The 22235-nt window shown below is 48.8% G+C and overlaps 1 protein-coding gene across 1 annotated transcript in view; it reads right to left on the reverse strand.

The window, feature by feature from the left end:
• LOC142291287 (polymeric immunoglobulin receptor-like) overlaps positions 1-14407 on the reverse strand; it is a 242615-nt gene extending 228208 nt beyond the window's left edge. The window contains exon 1 of the mRNA XM_075335711.1: positions 14327-14407. The gene's annotated coding sequence lies outside the window, so the exon portion shown is untranslated. The remainder of the gene's footprint in view (positions 1-14326) is intronic.
• Positions 14408-22235: the final 7828 nt, after the last annotated feature.

The following is a 22235-nucleotide window of genomic DNA, read 5'->3' on the forward strand; positions in this document are numbered from 1 at the left end:
GTGGAAAGCTGAAACACCCGAGCTGCATCACCATCTGCCCCAGAAGAGCAAGCACCAGCAGTGGTGGCTAATGTTGGCCGCACACCACAGGTGGCATCACAAACAACTATCCCCATCATCCCCAGCCTTTTATTAACTGCGGGTGGGGTCACGGAACCGAGCAACGCCACCGTGGTGACCCAGGCGAAGAACCGCGGCCCAGTGACAGGTAAGCTTCGACCCCTTGGGCGCGTCAACTTGGCATCATGAACAGGATTTTGTGCCCGCAACCATGGGTACTGTGTGCCTATAGACTGTATGCAAAGAGACTGTACACTGGCAGCCATGTATAATCACCCTGTCTGGGTGTGTCCGCCCTTCTTGGGCTGGATGACAGGATGGCGCTAAATGCTGTGCCCAACCACGATAACCAGAAAGGAGAAACGAAACTTAGCCGAGAGAACTGACCCGCCCCTCTGGAAAGTGCATAAAGATGGGTTGACTGCGCAACAAAAGAATGGATACAAGATGGCAGAGAGCACCTGGAGCATCCAGAAGCGCGGGATGGAAGCATCCAGCTCCCCCGGTCGTCCTGAGGGAGTATCAGTGATGCAACCCGTAATCATCCCTGAGCTGTTGGAGGAAGAAGTGAGGCGGTTGCAGGCTCAGTTGCTAGAGCTGCAGGAGGGAACCGTTTGAAATGGACTGCTGGGCAATCGGACTTGGAAGGGCCACGGCTTGTATTGTAAATAAGTTGCACCTGTTGTGCACCCTACCAGAATTAACAGGACCCAAAAACCTGTCGGTGTGCTGAAGAGGAGAAGGAGGGTCTGGAACACTCTGTCCATACCCAGAGCCTACGTTGGGGGTTTAAGTCAGGTCCCCCATATTGTTGTTGCTGCTAAGTAATTTCACTTAAAGGAAAAGTTTTATGTCAAATGAAACTTTTGTGTGAAGTGGAAAGTTTTGTGACAAATGAGAAGTTTGTTGCTAAAGTGAAAGTTTTATAAGGGAAGGAATGTCTATTGCCTAAAAGTGAAAGCCTTATGCTAATGTGTTATACGTTTAAAGTGTCAAAAGGTTAAATGTGACAAATGTGAAATGTCTGGAAAGTTGTAACGTTCATGAAACCATGACTCCCATAAAGGGAAAAACTGTTAGTATTCTTTTACTTACAAAAACTTTGCAGTTGCCATTGTAGTACCTTATTTTACAGCCCACGGACGTGCTGTGATTTTCTGTGGGGGTGTGTGGCACCCCTGCGGCTTTAGGTGCCACAGGGTACTGCACCTCACTCGAGGTGTAGTATTCATTTCGGATACGGAGGATGTCGTCACCAGTAAACGACCAACAACACATCCACCCAACGCATAACACAAGAGCTCTTCCACTGGGACTGGGCTAGGGTAGGTGCTGGAGTGGCCATCATGAGGTATGGGACTCAGTTCAGGAACCCAGGAGGCAGGGCACCAACAGGGGACTTAGGAGCCAGCTCACACAACAATCAGCATGTGCCAGGCGCAGCAAGTGCCAGGTCACACTCAGGAGGAGATAAGCAGAGACACGGACAGTTTGGGACCCGTGGTCTAGAGCTGGAAGCTCGACCCGGGTTCTTAGAAAATAAAGGACATCCCAGGGTTCACGGGGAGGGCAGAAGGCACCCGTGACCCGTTCCACAGCACAGGAGCTGGGGTTGGAGGGAAACCATCGAGAGGAGACGCACAGAGGAAATCACTGGCCTCAACCTCCGAAGTATCCAGGATCGGCTGAAGGCCATCACAGCGTAGCCTGATACTCCAATGACAGTGTGCTTTCAGTGAGTAAAGAACTTGAACTGTACCCTCTGTGTCGTCCCGTTACTGCCAGCACTTCCAACATTGCGCCCCTGTGCCATAGGTGACTGCTACGACTCCCAACATCCTCCCTGGGGCCTAGCTCTACCTGTGGAGAGCTGAAACACCCGAGCTGCATCACCATCTGCCACAGAAGAGAAAGCACCCACAGCGGCGGCTTATGTTGGCCGCACATCACAGGTGGCGTCACAAACAACTACCCCATCGTTCCCATCCCCAGCCTTTTATTGACACCAGACGGGGTCATGGAACCGGGCAACGCCATTGTGGCGACCCAGGAGAAGAACCACGGCCTGGTGACGGGTAACCTCCAAGCTCATGAGCGTGTCACATAGGCTGCCATAGTGTTCGGCAGTGTGGGTCCGGTTTTTACAGGACAATATACTACCAAGAACAAAGATTTTTTTTTTCAGAGCTCCGCAAAAGATCATTTCACTTAATGAACAAGAGTTTTGCTCATTAATTGGGTGATTAACAGGCTGTTAACATAGCCAAATAATTGTGAAACAAGTGATTTTTATCAATGTTTGTTGATAAAAATACAATGCAGTTTTGCAATCTTGCAGCATAAATGTAGTTTTAGACCAGACAGAAAGGACTGAAATATTTTATCAAACAGCATGAACTGCTGTGAAAAATCTGACACCTTTTACAACTAGGGATGAGAAAACCCAAACAGTAATGTTCAGGGTTCATCCCAAACACCTAGTGTCTGGTACCGAATGTGAAGACACAGCGCTGTTCAATGTCTATCAGTGGTTAAGGTGGTGTCACACACAGCGACAACGACAACGACGTCGCTGCTACGTCACCATTTTCTGTGACGTTGCAGCGACGTCTCGGCGCTGTCGCTGTGTGTGACATCCAGCAATGAGCTGGCCCCTGCTGTGAGGTCGCCGCTCGTTGCTGAATGTCCAGCTTCATTTTTTGGTCGTCGCTCTCCCGCTGTGATTCACAGATCGCTGTGTGTGACAGCGAGAGAGCGACGAACTGAAGCGAGCAGGAGCCGGCGTCTGGCAGCTGCAGTAAGCTGTAACCAAGGTAAACATCGGGTAACCAAGGTGGTTACCCGATATTTACCTTCGTTACCAGCCTCCGCCGCTCTCACGCTGCCGGCTCCTGCTCTCTGCACATGTAGCTGCAGTACACATCGTGTAATTAACCCGATGTGTACTGTAGCTAGGAGAGCAAGGAGCCAGCGCTAAGCAGTGTGCCGGCTCCTGCTCTCTGCACATGTAGCTGCAGTACACATCGTGTAATTAACCCGATGTGTACTGTAGCTAGGAGAGCAAGGAGCCAGCGCTCAGTGTGCGCGGCTCCCTGCTCTCTGCACATGTAGCGACGTTATGATCGCTGCTTTGGCTGCTGTGTTTGACAGCTAAGCAGCGATCATAACAGCGACTTACAAGGTAGCTGCTACGTCACAGAAAATGGTGACGTAACAGCGACGTCGTTGTCGCTGTCGTTTAGTGTGACCCCAGCTTTAGTGTTCTTAATTTGGCCAGACATGGGTCCCTTTTGTGTGAACCTCGTGTTTGTTAAGTCATTGTTTTCCGCCAGACTCATCGGAGCCATCTATGGTCTCATGTTGTGTATTGCTAATTAAATGTTAATTTTGTCAGCCTCTCTGTACACCTCACTCAGAGGAGCATTATACAGGAGAGTTAACTATGCGGCTTGGAATGCCACCCAATAAGAGCACAGCCTTATTCTATCAATCCGGTAAGACCACAATACCTCCGAATGAGTGCCCGGGAGATATAGCAAAGGACTGCTTAGTCACCAGAGTGTTCTTTTGCTACATGGCTTCAATCTAGGGGTTTCGGTCCCGATTGGAAGTCCTTTACCCAGCTGAGGCACTTCAGCACTGCTTAGGGGATCAGAAACTGGATTATATTGTGCAGGAGTACCGCCGAAGATTCTGGGATTTGTCTGGAAAAAAAACAGGTTGGGACAATTCAGTTACCTGGCTATGGACTTTGCTGTGTTTGTGAAGCTTCCTACGCTTGTCACTATCCTGTTCCCGGTGGATGCCTGCCAAAAGCAGGGTGTTGCTGGTTTGGGGTATGTGGCTCTGGAAGCTCTGAAGGCATAAATATTCTAATCCCGGGAGAGCCAGCGGAAGAGTAAGATTCTGTTGCCTGTTACATCGCGTGATTTGCATGGTTTTGTGTTATATGCCTTTGACTGTTGGGGATCCAACAAAGTCTAATTATTGTTGTTCCCACACCTTTTGTTGTCTGAGTAGTGTTCTGCCCACGGGTCAGGAGTTCGGGAGTTCAGTTGGGATGAGCCCTGGTCCATACAGTCTTTCTAAAGCACCCACTGACCCCTGTATTTCCACACTGAACTCCGGACACAGACAGCTAAACAGAGGTTTGTGTTACTATTCAGACTTTGGGGGCTGCAAAAGGAAGCAAAATGAGGTTAAATACAGGACAATTGCCCTGGAAACAAATGTAGATAGGGAATAAATAAAAAGCAAATTAGACTCCCCCTATGTTTGATAACCAGCACAGTTAAAGCAGACAGCTGTGGGATTTATGTAATAAATCATTTTAAAAAAACAGCCAAGGTAAAGCACATGACATTTCCAGGAGGGATTTTCCGATGCTTTATTCCTATATTATTCCCAATTACCCTTACCCGTTATCAATAATACACGGACACTGCTTGCGACTTGGTATAAATGGCCACAGCAGCCCTTTATTGCCTATTGTTTCCACACAAACACAAGGGGGCGCCATCCAACGGGCTTCCCCAACATTTAACAATAGGTAATACCATAATAATAATGCAGTTCGTAATACAATACGTAACCTTGGGTAGGAGTGGTCCAGAACTCACCTTCCACCACCAAAACATGATCCCTGGCCACAACACACACCAAGCCGGAGATGAGGTATTAATCACCTGCAGATTAATACCCCCACCTTGCAGGACACATGCCTGCAAGATCCCTGTAACCGGAGCCACTATATCCTACAAGTGACTCTCGAATCAAATAACAGTATCCGTTAAACCGCCTCTGGACCAGACCTACCCCTGCCATAAGTCCAGTCCAGAAGCCATACTCCACCACCAGAACACAATCCCTGGCCGCAACACACCGACCCAGAGATACAAGGCATTAATCACCTATCAATCAATACCCCAACCTTGCAGGACCCCATGCCTGCAAGATCCCTGTAACCGAAGCCACTATATCCCACAAGTGACTCTTCAATCAAACAACCTTATTCGTTAATCCGCCTCTGGACCAAACCTACTCCTGCCGTAAATCCGGTTCAGAAGAAGCCATATACCACCACCAGAACACGATCCCTGGCTGCAACACACCGACCCAGAGATAGGAGGCATTAATCACCTACGGATTAAACCCCCCAAGTGGCATCAATTATCAACTGAGCCTCAAACCCTACACCTTACTCTTTACCGCCAACCCAATATAATCCCCGGCCGCAACCTCCACCCCAGAGATTTGAGACATCGATGACCTACGGATTAATCCCCAATGTGCGTAACAGTAACTGTGAACTCAATCCCCAAAGCCCTTTATCAACCGTAATCTAAAAACATCCCTGGCCGCAACCACCAGCCCAGAGATATGAGGCATCAATCCCCTACAGATCAATCCACATGTGCATAACAGTAACTGTGAACTCAAAACCTTAAAGCCTGTTAGCGACTTTAATCTAACAACATCCCGGACCGCAACCACCAGCCCAGAGATGAGGTATTAATCACCTACGGATCAAAAACCCCCATGTCTTGCAGAAACCCCGTGCCTGCACTGCACTGGGATCCAAAACCATAAACCCAACAAGTGACTCCTCCTAAGATTACCATTTCACCAAAATGGATCACTGACTGTAACAACGGTCCCATATATAAATGAGGTAATAGACACCAAAGGAGTAATACCCTTACCCAAACAAAAAAACTCCTGTGCTGTCAATTACCTGTCATCTGGGCCACTGTAGCCACCTGTTACTCCCCGGCAACCAATAACTCTTTAATATAACCCTTGGCAACAACACTGACCCATATATGAGGCATTGATCACCAATGGAGCAATACCTCCACCCTACAGACAACATTGCACCTGCAAATCACCAGTAACCGGAGCTACTGTACCTTCTCCAGTGGCTCTCCATCCAAACACCAGTAACTATTAGAGCTCCTCTGGACCAGACCTACCCCCGCTGCTGTGACAAAGAACATAATCCTCATTATTTATGCTGACCATTCACATATACAGTACATCATATACTGTATATCCTATACATACACATATACTCCCGCATTACCACCCATGTTATTCACCCACTTACAAGAATCCCCAAATGACAATATACATCACAATCCTCAAAGAAATATTCTTTTTTCTTTACCTCTTGTTTGTTTTTTGTTGTTGTTTTTGTTTTGTTTTTTTTTACAAGACACTTTTTCCACTCCTTTCTTTTCTCTTTCTTTTTTCTTTATTTTTACATAATGCCTCTTTTAAAATTGAATAATTATACATGTGTGATGCCCTGGACTAGTCAGGTCGTCCCAGGTAGTCCCATGCACACACACCCCCTCCCTAAAAAGCTGACAGCAGCCAAACTTAAAACCTTGTCACCACCCTCCAGGTTTGATGTCCACACGAGGGGGGGCAGAGCCAGGCGGTTGGCTCCACCCACCGAGGAGTTCACAGGCCTGGAGGCGGGAAAAGACACAGAAGTTCTAGTGCAGAGTAGATTAGTCTTGACAGTGAAGGAGAGAGGTTGAGTTCAAGGGCAGACCTGTGACCAGGCCTGCCAATAGTCTACTCAGGTGGCTGGGTCGGAGCCCAGTCACCTCTGGCAAGGAGGCAGATGGTGGTGGCCACCTGCATGAGCTGGGATTACAGCCGGTGGAACCGTAGGGACCGGGGTCCGGTGGTGGCCCGCCGGTACCGAACCGGGGGAGCCGATTGGAAACCGGAGCACCAGGACGGGTACTCAGACCCAGTACAAAGCCCTGAACTGACAGGGCCGAGTCAAATCAACTGATTAAGGTCAGGAATTAAGGACGTTTCCCACACAAGACCCGTTAGAAGACAACAGCCCAACCATACAGGGTAAAGCCACCGCCAAGGCATAGAGACCCAAAAGGCCAGCGTCTGCGGGCAAACAGGGCTCTTCTGACACCCAGCAAGCCGGGGAGCGGACTACCGTTGCTTAGGCATAGGAGTCAAAACATTCACACAAAAGAGGTGCAGGAGAAAGGCGGAAACCACCAACCTGACAAGGGAGAAGCTGCAGCCGGCTGTGGGCCCCGTTCATCATCCTGTTTAGTTTACCAGAGACTCCAGTGTATTGTGTCATAGTGAGTACACCAGTGCCTTCGGGCCGCGCACCACGCCGCACTGCATCAGCATCCAGCACGCACCCGCTCCCACGCCTCTGCACCTCCCTCGGGCCCCCGGGACCATCACTCCCCTACCCACGGAGGGGTCAACACCAAGCTGTGCAACACTGTCCCCGGGAGGCCTAGTTAATGGCAGCCTTGGTGTCCATCTATTCACCACAACCCGTGGGTGGCATCACGAACTTACATCCCCTACAAACCACCGCGGCCCCCGGCCGTGGTTCTCCCCACCGAAGTCCCTGCATGTAGCGCCAACCCCCTTGCAGAGCAACGTGACCCCCGAGTCCGTGAGGAGCTCGAGCCACCCACTGTACGAGCACGGATCCAAGCGGCTCAGCGGTCACAGCCGAGCCCGCTGGGCGGTACACATGCATATAAACACAACAACAATAAGAAGAATACACAATAGAAGGGAGGGTGGGTGGGAAGCTGTCATCCAGGAAGTGCAAGAGGAGGTAACTGACCCCCACCTCTTCTATATACACCATGAAGCTGCCCCCTGTCCTAGCACCACACTCCACCCCCTAACCAATCACCTTCTTTTCCTCATTCCTATACTAACCATCACCGTTTAACCCTATAAACTCCCTGCCCTCCAGACTGTCATGTCGCCCCTACAACCTATGGGTTCCATGGCTTTCTCAGCTGAAGGTTGCAGCCCACAGCTGCCTTCTTTACCTGCACTTGTTATCAAAAATAGGGGGAACTCCAAATAATTTTTAATCTATCCACAAGTTTACAGGTCAATTGTCCTTCTCTTACCTCCTTTTGCTTCTGTCCCCATTGACTTATATGAGGTTCAGAGTCCAGGGTCAAGTCTGGCCAAACTGGCGAACCGGAACTTCCACAGGTTCACTCATCCCTATTTACAACTGTTTAGTCTTAAGGGTGTGCGATATCGTTAGTGAGCTACACACTGTGATATCGTTAGTGATTTATCGTTGGGGTCACGGTGTTTGTGACGCACATCCAGCATCATTAACGATATCGCAGTGTGTGACAAGTATGAGCGACCTTAAACGATCGCAAAAGTGGTCAAAATCGTTTGCCGCGGAGAGGTCGTCCTGAAACCAAAAATCGTTCTCTGCTTATTAGCGATGTTGTTCCTCGTTCCTGCGGCACCACACATCGCTGTGTGTGAAACCGCAGGAGCGACAAACATCTCCTTACCTGCCTCCACCGGCAATGCGGAAGGAAGGAGGTGGGCGGGATGTTACGTCCCGCTCATCTCCGCCCCTCCGCGTCTATTGGACGCCTGTCGTGTGACGTCGCTGTCACGCCGCACGAACCGCCCCCTTAGAAAGGAGGCGGTTCGCCGGCCAGAGCAACGTCACAGGGCAGGTAAGTCCGTGTGCCCGTGTCGCCCAACCGACGGCGGTGGGTACGATCGCTTGCGATCTCGCTAGCGAGATCGCAGCGTGTAAATTATCCTTTAGTTTTTCCTACTTTAGAATTTGACTGTGTTGACAAAAATGCTTTTTCCTCCGTGTCTGGTAAGCCTAAAATTCCTTAGAGGGACTCTGCCAGCACAGAATGACCAAACCAAGCACAGGTGCTTGAGCATCATGGCTTGGCCAAACATTTGAAGGGAATCTGTCAGCTGTTTTTTCTTACCTTATCTGAGAGTGGCATAATGTAGATAAAGGGATCCTGAATCCAAAGATGTATGACTTAGATTACTGGGTGCAGCCGTTCTGACACAATCAGAATGTTTGAATTTAGCATATGGCAGAGCTGAGAGAGCTGTCCTGCCCACACCAGGCTTCTTTCTATAGAGATTGTACATTGACAGTGCAGTGTCAATCAGAGGAGGGGGCATGCTGGATTGTTATGTGTGTGACATTGTAGTCTGAGCAGTGATAAGTCCAGCTGCTTTAACAAACATTGACAAGACAAGCATCCCTGAATTCTGTTTTAACCCTACTGACAGATTCCCTTTAAGTGCACCTTCCCACCTAATTGTTTTCCCTCTATGTCTACCCTCTTCTCTTCTTTGATTGACAGCTCTGGCTCCATAGAGCCAGAGAAGGACAGCAATAGAGGGAAAACAAGTAAGTATTTAAATGTTTGGTCACATCATGAAGCACCGAGTGCCTGTACTACACAGTTATTCTTTTCTTTTTTTTTTTTTTGTGGTTTGCATCTTTATATTAACATTTTACAAATTTTAATACAAGAAATACAAGGAATAAGGGAGGAATTAGGGAAAGGGAAAACAGGAATAGACATAACGGAAAAAAGGAAAAACCAACAGTTAAGTGTCGCCTTTATGGCCAATGCTTCAAAAGTATTACCATCAAACGTTTTGTCACCAACGTACTTGGAACAACATAAACAATAATATGCATGAGAAATAATAATCATTACATATCAGGAGGCTAAGTTATATGCAGACTAGGCATAAATGTTTCCGCACATAAAGACCATCTCAATGTGTATCTCAAAAAGTTCTTTTCTTTCAATGCAAAACTATACTCGTATGAATTATGTGATGATATCCGTTCAATAATCTCTATTATGGAAGGTGCCTCTACCTGTCTCGATTTTGAAGCAATAAGATGTTTTACCACGAGTAGAATATGGCAAATTATGTGTCTGCATGGGTCTTTAAACTCTTCTATACCAATTAACAATAGTGCCTGTTGGGGGAAGAGAATGAAACTCTGTGATGTAACTTTATTTATTGGATCACACACATCTTCCCACATCTTTTTATAGCTGGACAACTACAAAAAATATGCAAAGTAGACCCATTTTCTCCACACTCTCTCCAGCACAAAGGAGAGTTAGATACGGACATTTTGTGTAGCTTTTGAGGAGTAAAATACCAGCGTGAAAGAACCTTAAAGTAAGTTTCTTGCAACGTGGCGCAGGAAGTGTTAGGCGGGCTTTGCACGTTGCGACATCGCAGGCCGATGCTGCGATGTCGCACGCGATAGTGCCCGCCCCCGTCGCAGGTACGATATCGTGTGATAGCTGGCGTAGCGAAAACTATCGCTACGCCAGCTTCACACACACTCACCTGCCCTGCGACCGTCGCTATGGCCGGCGACCCGCCTACTTCCTAAGGGGGCGGGTCGTGCGGCGTCACAGCGACGTCACACGGCAGGCGGCCAATAGGAGCGGAGGGGCGGAGATGAGCAGGATGTGAACATCCTGCCCAGCTCCTTCCTTCCGCATATCCTACGGAAGCCGCAGTGATGCCGGTAGGAGATGTTCCTCGCTCCTGCGGCTTCACACACAGCGATGTGTGCTGCCGCAGGAGCGAGGAACAACATCGGACTGTCGCGTCAGCGTAATTATGGATTACGCCGACGCTGCACCGATGATACGATTACGACGATTTTGCGTTCGTTAATCGTATCATCAAGGCTTTACACACTACGATATCGCATGCGATGCCGGATGTGCGTCACTTTCAATTTGACCCCACCGACATCGCACCTGCGATGTCGTAGTGTGCAAAGCCGCCCTTAGATAACGTTAAATTCAATGATTTTTGCCACTGTTCCAATTGAAAAGTCTGACCAAGATCTTTCTCCCAGTTCAGAATATTTGATCTTTTATCAAATTGGAGGTCTTCATTAATAATGGCATAAAGGTTGCTAGTTTTCCAATATAACTTATTTTGTGGGTTAAATAAAATATCCAACAAATCTACTGGCAGTGAAAAAGTTAACTTTTTGTTTTTATTTAAGTACTGGTTAAGGAGTGTCCAATTTGCCAGTTCATTTAAAGGGAGATTAAATTTATGACGAATTGTCCGGAAAGGTAATAAGCTGTTATTACATGAAATATCATGAAATTGTTTATATTATACTTCCTCCATGTTGTTAAATCTAGCATAGGGACCAATACTTTAAATACTTCAATTGAGATTGTCCTGATGTCTACAAGTTCACTTTTATTTTTACATAAAATCCTATTGAGTTGTTTCCATGCAGAGATTGTAGCTTTTATTGTTATAAATGTAGGTAAGGGAGTTTTTGCATTACAGTTATTCTTTTCTGACAGAGTCTCTTGTCCACTTTGCCTTTGAAGCATCTGATAGTCATCGCACTCTGATATCTTGTCTGGTAATTTACAAGTTAAAGTTGTTTTTATGATAATCCCTTAATAAACCTAATTCAGACATCCATGAAATACAATCTATGTTTGATCCTCGGATGACTGAGGGTCTCTGGACCTGAATTCAGCAATACATTTTATGAGTTGAGTTTATTCCTTGCACGGACCTCAATGCATGGATTGACGGGTCATATATTTCTATGAAGGTGTCACACTCTGGTTGGGAGACCTGCTGGCCAGTCCGTATATTGCAATCCGATCGCGGACCAATGTATATTGTCATCTGAGTCACCAAAAATAAAAAACATTAATATGCAGATTTCTAGAAAACTTGCTATAGACAGTAAAGTGGACGAAACCCATATAACTGTGACGCCCTGGCCTATCAGGTCATCACAGGGTATTGTACAATCTGCCCTTCTGTGCAATATCCACCTCCCCATTGGTTACAGGTACCTAACCAAAGGTGTTGCCAAAACCAGCTAATCAAAATCCTAGGAACACTCTGCACCACTCCGACCAGACACACCATTTATCGGCCTGAGTGGAATAGGGCCGCCCAAGTTGGGGGGTTGGTTAAGGGGAGGTCAGGAGTGTCAGGAGTAGGCCAGTGTAGTGTTGGAAGTGAAGGAGAGAGGAGATCAGGAGTTGGGCTCCTTGGAGTTACTAGGTGGCAGACGTTGGTCTGGGCTTGGTAGGAGCTGGACCCCCGGTCGCAGGGGATCACAACAAGGGGCACGGCATTGTCGTGGAGGACAGCCGGCGGACTTGCACCATCACCGGGCTGGGATCAGGGCACGACTGGGTACGCGGACCATAGCTTCAGGCAACCTGATAATTTACCCAACGAGAACGGAGCCTTCAAGATCCACTCTCCACCAGCTCCAAAATCAGGGTACTAGTGCAACAAGGGGGATAGGACTTTCCACACATACGGTCCATAAAATCCGAAGCGTGAACCCTGAGAGCAAGCTTCCTCAGTTAGCCACACTGGGGAGCGGGACCCGACTAGTTTCAAGCTACAGGGGCCAAGTAGAAAGAGAACAAGGTGCCAAGGAAAAGGTCACAGATCAAACAGGCAACACCATCAGAAACAGGACCCAAACGTGCTCCCCTCAGCGGCAGCGGTGTTGTCCAGAACTTTGGTTTACTGAGTTGTTGATGTCAGTGTCATTGGCCTGAGTGAGTACGCAAGTGACCCCTTACCTCCCTAATGGCACTTCCCAGCTTCATCACCGAGTCCCGGGGCATCCCCCCTACCCGTGGAGGGGTTATATACCTGGCTGCCCACTCCATCGCCACCGGGTACTCCCCAGCTGCAGCAGTGGTACGCCACCTGACCAAAAACCACGGGTGGTGTCACAAACTGTAAAGATACCATCCCCTGTAAATATCCCCCTTAATTGGAATGGCCGCATGACCCCCGGGTCCAGACGCCCCTTGAGCCACCACAGATCCGGATCTGAGCAGCCCGGCTGCTGACGCGGCGGTGGCACATAACCATACAAATGCATTATACAACTGATAAGGGCCATGAACTTTTCAAATATGAATACAAGCTATGGATTGAAATGTCTGTTGTATGTAGTAAATTTGACTTTTATCTTGCCTACTTGATTTTCAGAGCAGCACCAAATGCATTGGCATTTATTATAGACCAGACAGGTTTGATTTAGCTAAGGTTTAGGTGAACAGGTTTGTTTTGGCTGAGGATTAGTTTGCAGAATACGCCATAACTAAGCATTGCAAATACGTTGTATGTTGTATATATTGTTATATAAATAGTATAATGTTTACACATATGGTAAACCTTTTTATGTATTTTGGTTCAAAAGAACATTAAATCTCAGCATATGAGAGAGGAGAGACATTCTTAAGAATATATAATATTCATACACATCAGTATGTGCGAAATGTATGTACACACTGCAAAATATTGACCTGGACTTCTTCTTTATCCTTATATCCTAAGGATATAGCAGAGCTACTCAGCTCCGTTAATGGCAGAGTGTACGAGGCTGCCTTCTATACTCCCTATTCATTCGAATATGAAGATATACAGCACCCATCCATGGTCACTATGCAGTTAACCAAGGTGTAATGTGCAGCTCTGCAGCTGAGCACATCCATCCACTGCTGGCATTGGGAACAGCTGAACGATCTGGGAGCCAGGCGACAAACCTGCCCTGATCAGATATCAATAATTTATCCTACAGCTGCTTGCCCACAATCAGTGTTCACAGCGTTTTGGATGCAGCATGATTCAGCTATGTCTAAAATGCTGTGTTGTACAGTTCAAGCATAGAGGATGGATTTCTGGAAATTCCGTGACCACTATGCTTGTTTTTACCTCAGCAAACACTGACCCGCGGTGCGGCTTTCCGAGCTGCAGCATGTCAATTCTTTGCTGCAGAGGCACAAGAGTCCTCCGCACGGAGAACACAAGCCAGAGACCGCAGCGCCCCGAGCCTGGATTGTGGGCACAAGCAGCTGCGGTCTCCTGCAATAAAATGAGGAGAAAGGAGAAAATGATGTGCAAAGGATGTAAATATACATAGAGGTGCCAGAAAAAAGGTCAATAGCTAAACCGTAAACATCATTAAAGCATTAACAAACTCGTGTAAAACCAATAGCCAATATATAGATAAAAATCACAAGCTCACATAAGACGACCATAGTAAAACAGCAGAAAACTGCAGCAGCATTGAGCCCAAGGGCTCAAAGAACATTCTACAACAGGAACCTCATTTTTGGGCACCAGTGTCTTTTTATGTAGCACAGGAGCCTAGGTTGAACTCCTAACTTTGCCCCAATATGGCTACACACACCCCATGCATATCATAGATTGATATTCTATATTATATTATTAAAAAAGTTTTTGCTAATCCTGGAATCACAATGTCAGAATTATACCAAGGATGACATATGGTACTAACAAAAAGAGAATAAAGTGAAAACAAGTGCATACAGAATGATACATACAGAAAGCTATGCAGAAGATAAAATCATTACAAAGCTGTATCAATACTTACAAGGGACACTTTTCTCTGTTTTCCTGAAGAAGAAAGTGATGATTATTCTTCTTCTATATCTTTCCCATACACTGCCCTGCCCTCTCTGTTATGAGAAGTGAAAGTCCTTTTCTTAAGTATGCCCAGGTACGCCTTTCTGATGATGCCACTCACAGGTCAAAATACTTCCTGCCCTTCACCCAACACCTCTATTGTCATGGGATACTGTACAGAAATTCCATTGTACATGTAAGTGGGTCAGCTGAGATCACAAGTCGTGTTGTCACTAAGTCTTGCTGTCCCTCTCCATAGGAACTGGGATTGGAGTACTATGGCCATTTGCACCAGTACTTATAGTGGAAAACCTAGGTTGTTCCACCTGCCAACTATGTTTTTTTTTTCATGGAGCTGTAAGAGTGGTTGACTGTGACATATGTGTTCCTACCCCTGAAGACACCAATCACATCAATATGTTATATAGTGTGAATAATTACATAGTTAGTTACATAGGTTGAAAAAAGACCTAGGTCCATCTAGTTCAACCTTCCTCCACCAGTTCTACATTTTGTCCCTAAGTCACTTATAACCGACAATGTTGCGTGTACTGAGGAAATCATCCAGCCCTTTTTTAAAAGCTGTTATAGTATCTGCCATTACTACCTCTTGTGGTAGGGCATTCCACAGTCTGGCTGCTCTAACTGTAAGGAACCCTTTCCTTTATAGCTGCCTGGTCCTTAGTATTGTCTTTGGAACGAATAAGTCATGTGCCAGTCCTTTATATTGACCACATATGTATTTATACATATAAATGAGATCTCCTCTGAGACATCTTTTTTCTAAACTAAACAAATCTACCTTTTTTAACCTCTCATCATATGGGAGGCCTTCTATTCCTTGTAGTAGTCTAGTTAGCCGCCTTTGAACTGACTTTACCTTACTTTTTAAAATGTGGAGCTCAAAACTGGATCCTATATTCCAGATGTGGCCTTACAAGTGATTTACAGAGGGATAACAATACATTAGGATCCCGGGATCTAAATTCTCTTTTTATAGACCCTAAAATTTTGTTTGCTTTAGCAGCTTCCACTGGAAATTGAGTGCTGCTGCTCAGCTTATTTGTAATGAGAATACCCAAGTCTTCCTGTTCTGTAGTCCTGAGTTTACTTCCATTTAATGTATACGCAGCTATAGGATGACTCTGTCCTAGGTGCATTACTTTACATTTATCAACATTAAATCTCATTTGCCAAGTATCTGCTCATTCTGACATCTTATCCAGATCATTTTGTAATATTGTACTATGAAGGTCAGTTTTTAATATCCTACATAGTTTGGTGTCATCAGCAAAGACTGACACTTTACTATCAATCCCCATCCATCAATCAGTGTGTCAGTTTTCACCATGAGGATGGGTGCACATGATCCCATCCACAAGGTCATTAATATAGAGATTAAAAAGAATCGGTCCTAGCACAGATCTATGTGGTACCCCACTGCTGACTATAGTCCATTTAGCGAATATACCATTTATGACTACTCTTTGTTTCCTATCTTTTAGCCAATTCCTTAACCATTTCCATACAGTTTCCCTAGTCCTTGCTTCTGGAGCTTCAGTATAAGGCTATTATGTGGTACAGTATCAAATGCCTTTGCAAAGTCCAAATAAATCAGCTGAATTACCAATACTCAGATTTGCACTTACCTTGAGTCTGTAGAAATAATGTGTCGTGTATTGTGATGTTTGCCTATGCAATGTATGGTAGTGATAAATTGTCGTAACATGGAATAAGTAATAATGTTTTGTAAGGAAGTTCTTCCCAATTACAGAAAGCAGGGTCAGAATTTGTTGTATTGGGACTAGCTCACCCTGGGATGGTTCAAGTGAAAGGGAAGGTGAGGGTTCATTCCAAGAGAGTCAGTCAGTGCCTAGTGAATGAGCATGACAGACATTTAGTCGGTCAGTCATGAAGCTCACATACAAAGGCTGGTTTGTGGCAATGGAGGAACAGAGACAGAAGGCAAGATAGCAGGAACCTCGAGTGTGGCTGGAGACACGGGGTGAGCATTGCAACTAGAGACCAATCCTCAAATGGAGTGGGCCCAGATAATAGGAGCCGGAGGGCGGAACTCCAGCAGGGAGGACCCTTAAACTGTCAAGGCACTGAATGACTTTTACTGGTGCAGAACTCTAGTGCCCAGGCCCTTTAATCGTCAAGGTACCAGGTGATCGCAACTGGTGCATAATTCTAGTGGTCAGGCCCTTTTCCTGTCAAGGTACTGGGTTAACTTCAACAGGCAGTCAACCAACCAAGTGATTTCCCACTAAACATTCATAAGGGCAAAGCTTTACTCAGGTCATTATGGAACCCCTAAGGAGACTGGATGTAAGACTACAGGAGAAGGAAGGTCACTGTCACTGTAATGCTGGACTGGGTTGCACTGTGACTCACAGAACTGTGAAAGGGAATGAACTGTACAGTAAAAAGTTGTTGAAAGTGAACTGTTGGTCTATTTGTGAGTGCAAATCGTCATCCGGTCCAGGCCAGCTGACATCATCAGCAGTATGTGGCCTACATGGGTTTCCAGACCACATGTCAAAAGTCCACACATCCAGCCAGGACATGTGCTATGTATTTGCAGCTATTCCAGTCTTTGCTGATAGACTGCAGCAGTGATCAAATGACTACACCGGTGCCTACGGCAAACACAGTGCTCAGAGGCGCTGTTGACGTAGGCAACATTTACGACTGAACCCAGTGATTGGCTATATCGGTCAAGTGCGCTGTAGTTGCAACATCACCTATGCAGCTTTTAAACAAAGCCTAGAACTACAGAGATGCAGAGCTGAAGTGGGGGAAAGTGAGTATGGCTAAATGTGAAGGTTTAAACAGCTGCAACTCTATGCAAGAAAGCCATGGAACCCCTTGGGGAGGAGGGGCGACATGACCAAGGGGGAGGTTAGGGAGTGATGGGGTTAATAGGGACAGTTTTGCACGTATGCCTAATATGGCATTAAGGGATGGTTTAGTCTGGGAGGAAGAGGAGGAGTAGGGAAAGGGTTAGTCTGGGAGAGTGAGGGGTTACCTCCTCTTCTGCATCCGGACGCCAAGTGATCACCATGCGGACCTCCATGGCGGACCTTCAGGAGCTTCAGCGTCTGATCCAGGCAATAGTAGCAGCGCACGGGCCCCTGGCAGTGCAGACCCACATCAGGGCTGCTGGGGTTAACCCGTCGGCGCTTGCCCCTCGCTCCCCCAGCAGCGGTGGGTGCCAGTCATGGCCCCCCCGCAGGTATTCCCCGGATGCGGGGGGGTGAGGAGGAGATGCCAGAGCCCCTCCAGGGACCCTCCGCAGCGGGCCGAGCAGCAGCAGAGTCTGGCTACTGCTCACAACAGCGGGAGGAATCTGCGTTCCAGCCGCGGCGGTCGGGAGGTGGGAGTGGCCATCAAGGGGCCTACTTCCGGTCCCGGCCTTCGGGCTGGATTTAATGGGATGGCAGTGGCTCCAGGTCGGGAGCGCGCTCGGCGTGGGATAGAGGCCAGCAGATCTCCCTGAAGTCGGCGGGGGAACCGCGGGGCTGCAGGCGGTGGTAGGTCCAGCGCCAGGGGGAGGTCTGTGGTGCCTGACCCTGGTGCGGCAGTGAGCAGAAGTGATGGCGTGAGCCCCGCGGCAACCGCCCAGTCACTCAGGACCACTGTGCAGCCCCCGGATGTGGCGGTCTCCCGTGGGAGCGGGAGGACCTGGCGGCAGGAGGCCTGCAGCGGTCCAGGAGGGCCAGAGGCGGCAATGGCTGGGATCCAGAGCCGGGCGTCTGTCCGTCCACGTCCGGAGTCCTCTGACAGTTGGCGAGAGGGTGGGCGCAGGCGCAAGAGGTCAAGGCCCGGGGTGCCAGCGCGGGGGACAGGACGGTCTCCTGGGTTGTCGCTCCGGGGCAAGTGACGGAGCGGGGACGGCTCTGCCCTCGCGGCGGCCCGGTCTGGTGGCCGTGGTGGGGGGTGCTGCGGCGGTGCCCCCCGGATGTCGGATGGAAGAGGAGGCCAGCGGTGAGGAGGAGGAAGTGGATGTCGTTCTTTCAGATGAGTCGGATGGACGGCGGACTGAAGACAGTGAGGCTGCGGTCTCGGGGGATGCCGAGCCGCGGTCGGGTGAGACGGCCGCGGAGTCGGCAGGGGCTGCGCTGGCGGGGTGTTTCAGGGGAGGGGGGGTGGCTGCGGATACGGCAGCGCCCGGCGGATTAGCAGTGTTGAGCCAATTGTTGGGGCTGTTGCAGGGGCTGGCGGTGGTTACCGGGGCAGCGGGGGAGGGGGCGCCGGCGTCGGCGTGGGTGGGGACAGCAGGTTGGCGGGCCGCGTCGGTGGGGGGGATAGAGCGGGCATGGCGGAGGAGGGGGCCAGGGGGGGAGTGCGGAGGGGGGGCAAAGGAGAAAGAAAAGGAGAAGGAGGACGAAGTGGTGCGCTTGGATGATAGGGCTAAAAGCGAAGTTTATGTTTGTTTTGAGGGCCCGCTGGGGGCTCATTTAAAGAAGGAGGTGCGGGAGAAAATTTGGAAAGGGGAATATGTGGAGATATTTTCTCTGCTTCCCCTGGAGAAATTTAATCTGGACAGGGTTAAGCCGAGTGACTCCAAAAAGGAGAAGGACGAGGAGGAAAAGTGCCGTTACTTTTGCAAACTGGTTGCAAGCGTTTGCGATTTTGGCGAGCGTGGTCGGGGAAAAGGAGCCGGAGCAATGTTTGGCCTTGTTTGGTTACATGGATGCGATAGGGGAGGCTTATCGGGTTTACGGCGGGCTAGTGTGGCTGCGTTGCGACAAGCAATTCATGCAGCGGAAGGCGCTGCGGCCGGGTATGCGATGGGACCATAAGGATATCTCCTTATGGATGCGACTGATGTCGGCACCGACTCAGCCCTTTCGGGGGGTGCCGGGGGACAGGGGGCCGGGTCCCCGGCAAGTCAGATGAAAGGTTTCTGTTGGCAATATAATGAAGGGCAGTGCAAGTTTGGAGCGGTATGCAGCTTTAAGCATGAATGCTCAGGATGTGGGGGAGGACATAGCCTGTCCAAGTGTTTTAAAAAGGGGAAAGGAAAGGCGGGTGACGGGGTTGGTAAGAGGGACGACGCCGGTGAAGGTAGAAGCGATGGCCTCCTTTTTAAATAGGTATCCGGACAGTGAGTCGGCGGCGTTGTTATGGTTTGGTTTTTCTGACAGTTTTCGTATCTCTTCGGTTGTTAGTTCATCGGTCCCGCCGTACCGTAATTTGCGTTCTGCTAGGGATCATCCAGAAGTGGTGGATGAGAAGCTGAAAAAGGAGTTGGCGCTGGGCAGGATGGGCGGTCCTTATGACGCCCCGCCGTGTTTAAATTTGGTGGTTTCGCCGCTGGGGGTGGTACCAAAGAAAGAGCAGAACAAATTTCGGCTTATTCATCATTTCTCTTACCTGGAAGGGTTATCGGTGAATGATGGCATTGCACTGGAGCTATCGGCGGTATATTATGTGTCGTTCGATAAGGTGTTGGACCTGGTCAGGGCAGCGGGTCGGGGTGCATTGATGGCAAAGGCGGATGTAGAAGCGACGTTTTGGTTGTTACCGGTTCATTCAGATAGTCAGCATTTGTTAGGTTGCTGGTGGGATGGCAGTTATTATGTTGATCGTTGTTTGCCAATGGGCTGTTCAATTTCGTGTTCATATTTTGAGGCGTTTAGTTCGTTCGTAGAGTGGGTGGTTAGGGATGTGTCCGGACTTACGTCCATTATTCATTATTTGGACGATTTCCTTTGTGTCGGGCCGGCGGGTTCGATGGTTTGTGCGGGGTTGCTATTTGCGTTGCAAAAAGTTGCGGGCAGCTTCGGAATTCCTTTGGCACCTGACAAGACGGAAGGCCCAGAGCCGGTGATGCATTTTCTGGGGATTGAGATTGATTCCATTGCTATGGAATGCAGGTTGCCAGAGGAGAAGGTTCATGATTTGAGGGCCGCGGTGGCGGGGGTGAAAGCGGCAAAGAAGGTGCGGCTTAAAGCGGTGCAGTCCTTACTAGGGAAATTGAATTTCGCTTGCAGGATCATGCCGATGGGGAGAGTATTTGCGAGGCGCTTGGCAACGGCGACGGCAGGTGTGAGGTCGCCGGCGCATTTTGTGCGGATCACGAAGGCGATCAAGGACGATCTGTTGGTGTGGGATCAATTTTTGCAGCGTTTTAATGCCCGGGCGCTGGTGATGGAGAAGGTGGAGTCTAATGGGGCGTTGCAGCAGTTCACGGATGCGGCCGGGTCGGCCGGGTTTGGGGCCGTATTTCGAGGTCACTGGTGTGTGTGGGCCAGTGGCCACAGGCGTGGCGGGAGAGCGGATTGGTTAGGAATTTGGCTCTGTTGGAGCTATTCCCCATTGTAGTGGCAGTGGAGCTATGGGGGTCACACTTTGCCGGGAGGAAGGTGTGCTTTCATTGCGATAACCAGGCGGTGGTGTACGCTATCAACAACTTGTCTGCTAAGTCGGAGCCGGTAGTGGTGTATTTGCAGCATTTAGTGTTGAGATGTCTGCAGTTGAATGTGCAGGTAGTGGCAAAGCACGTTCCGAGAGTTGACAATGAGGTGGCTGACGCTTTGTCTCGTTTTCAGTTCGGCAGGTTTCGGGCGCTGCTGCCATGCGCGGACGAGGTCAGAGTGGAGTGTCCCGAGGATTTGTGGAATCTGGTGAGGTGGTGATCTCAGACTTGATTCGGAATTCGGTGACCGAGGTGACTTGGTGCCAATATGCTAAGGTGTGGGCTGAATGGGAGGAGTTGTTGGGTCTGATGTTTGAAGGGATGAGCATGGATTACTTGGTGGCTTTACTGTCGTTGGTGAGTACGGATTTCTCGGCCGGGCGCTCGGCGTCGGCTGTGGCGCATCGGGTGGCGGCGGTGGCATTTTGGTTAAAAATGAGAGGGGAGTGCGATGTTTCGCAGGATTTTCGGGTTCGACAGGCTTTGCGGGGTTTTCACCGCGGTGTACGGGTGAGGGACAAGAGGCGTCCTATATCGTTCGGTTTGTTGAGACGGATGATGGGTGGCCTGAGTGGCATTTGTGAGCCGGCATATGAGACGGTTTTGTTTACAACACCTTTCGGTCTTGCTTTTTATGGGGCTTTCCGGATCGGAGAGCTGGTAAGCCCGTCCAGGGTGACGGGTGGCAGTTTGATGCTTGAGGATGTGCGAGTGGGCGGTAGTTAGGTGGAGTGCCGGATTCGTCGGTCGAAGACGGATCAGCTGGGCCGTCGTAGGTTGGTGGTGTTATACGCGGTTCCAGGTGAGGAATTGGTTTTAGTTTGTGGTGGTTCTGCGGCGAATTTTACGGAACGCAAGCGAGCGCCCGGAGGATTTCAGGTCGCATTCCTTCCGGATTGGTGCAGCTACAGAGGCCACTCGTTGGGGGCTTGGAGACAAGGTGGTAAAGTATATTGGTAGATGGGACTCTTCTTGCTTTCGGCGGTATGTGAGACTGCAGTTGTTGTAGCATCATGGTAATTTGGTTTAAGTGCAGGTGGTTTGATGGCTTGGAATTGGTATATATATATTAAAAAAAAAACAAAAAAAAACACAAACGTACAGGATTAGAGGACGGAGGCAGAAGGGGTGTTTCTAGATGTGTTGATGGCTGTGATGTTATTGGTTTTGATTTTCGTTTTGTTTCACTTTGTTGTAGGGATCTGCCTGATCTGAATCTTGGGGTATTCCTTTGAATTTTGGGGTGCCAGTCGGTTTGGATTGCGCGCAGGCGACTGTTCGGTGGATCGGTGTTCAGGGCATGGAGTGGTGCAGGGTGGTCCCGAAATTTCGTTTTAATTGTAAAGTCGAGCGGCCTCCGGATGTGCTGGTGTTACATGTGGGGGTTAACGATCTGGGTGTCCAGCCGTCACGGGATCTGATCCGGGATATAAAGATTGACTTACTGCGG

The sequence above is a fragment of the Anomaloglossus baeobatrachus genome, chromosome 2 (genome assembly GCF_048569485.1).
Source record: "Anomaloglossus baeobatrachus isolate aAnoBae1 chromosome 2, aAnoBae1.hap1, whole genome shotgun sequence".
NCBI classification, from domain to species: domain Eukaryota; kingdom Metazoa; phylum Chordata; class Amphibia; order Anura; family Aromobatidae; genus Anomaloglossus; species Anomaloglossus baeobatrachus.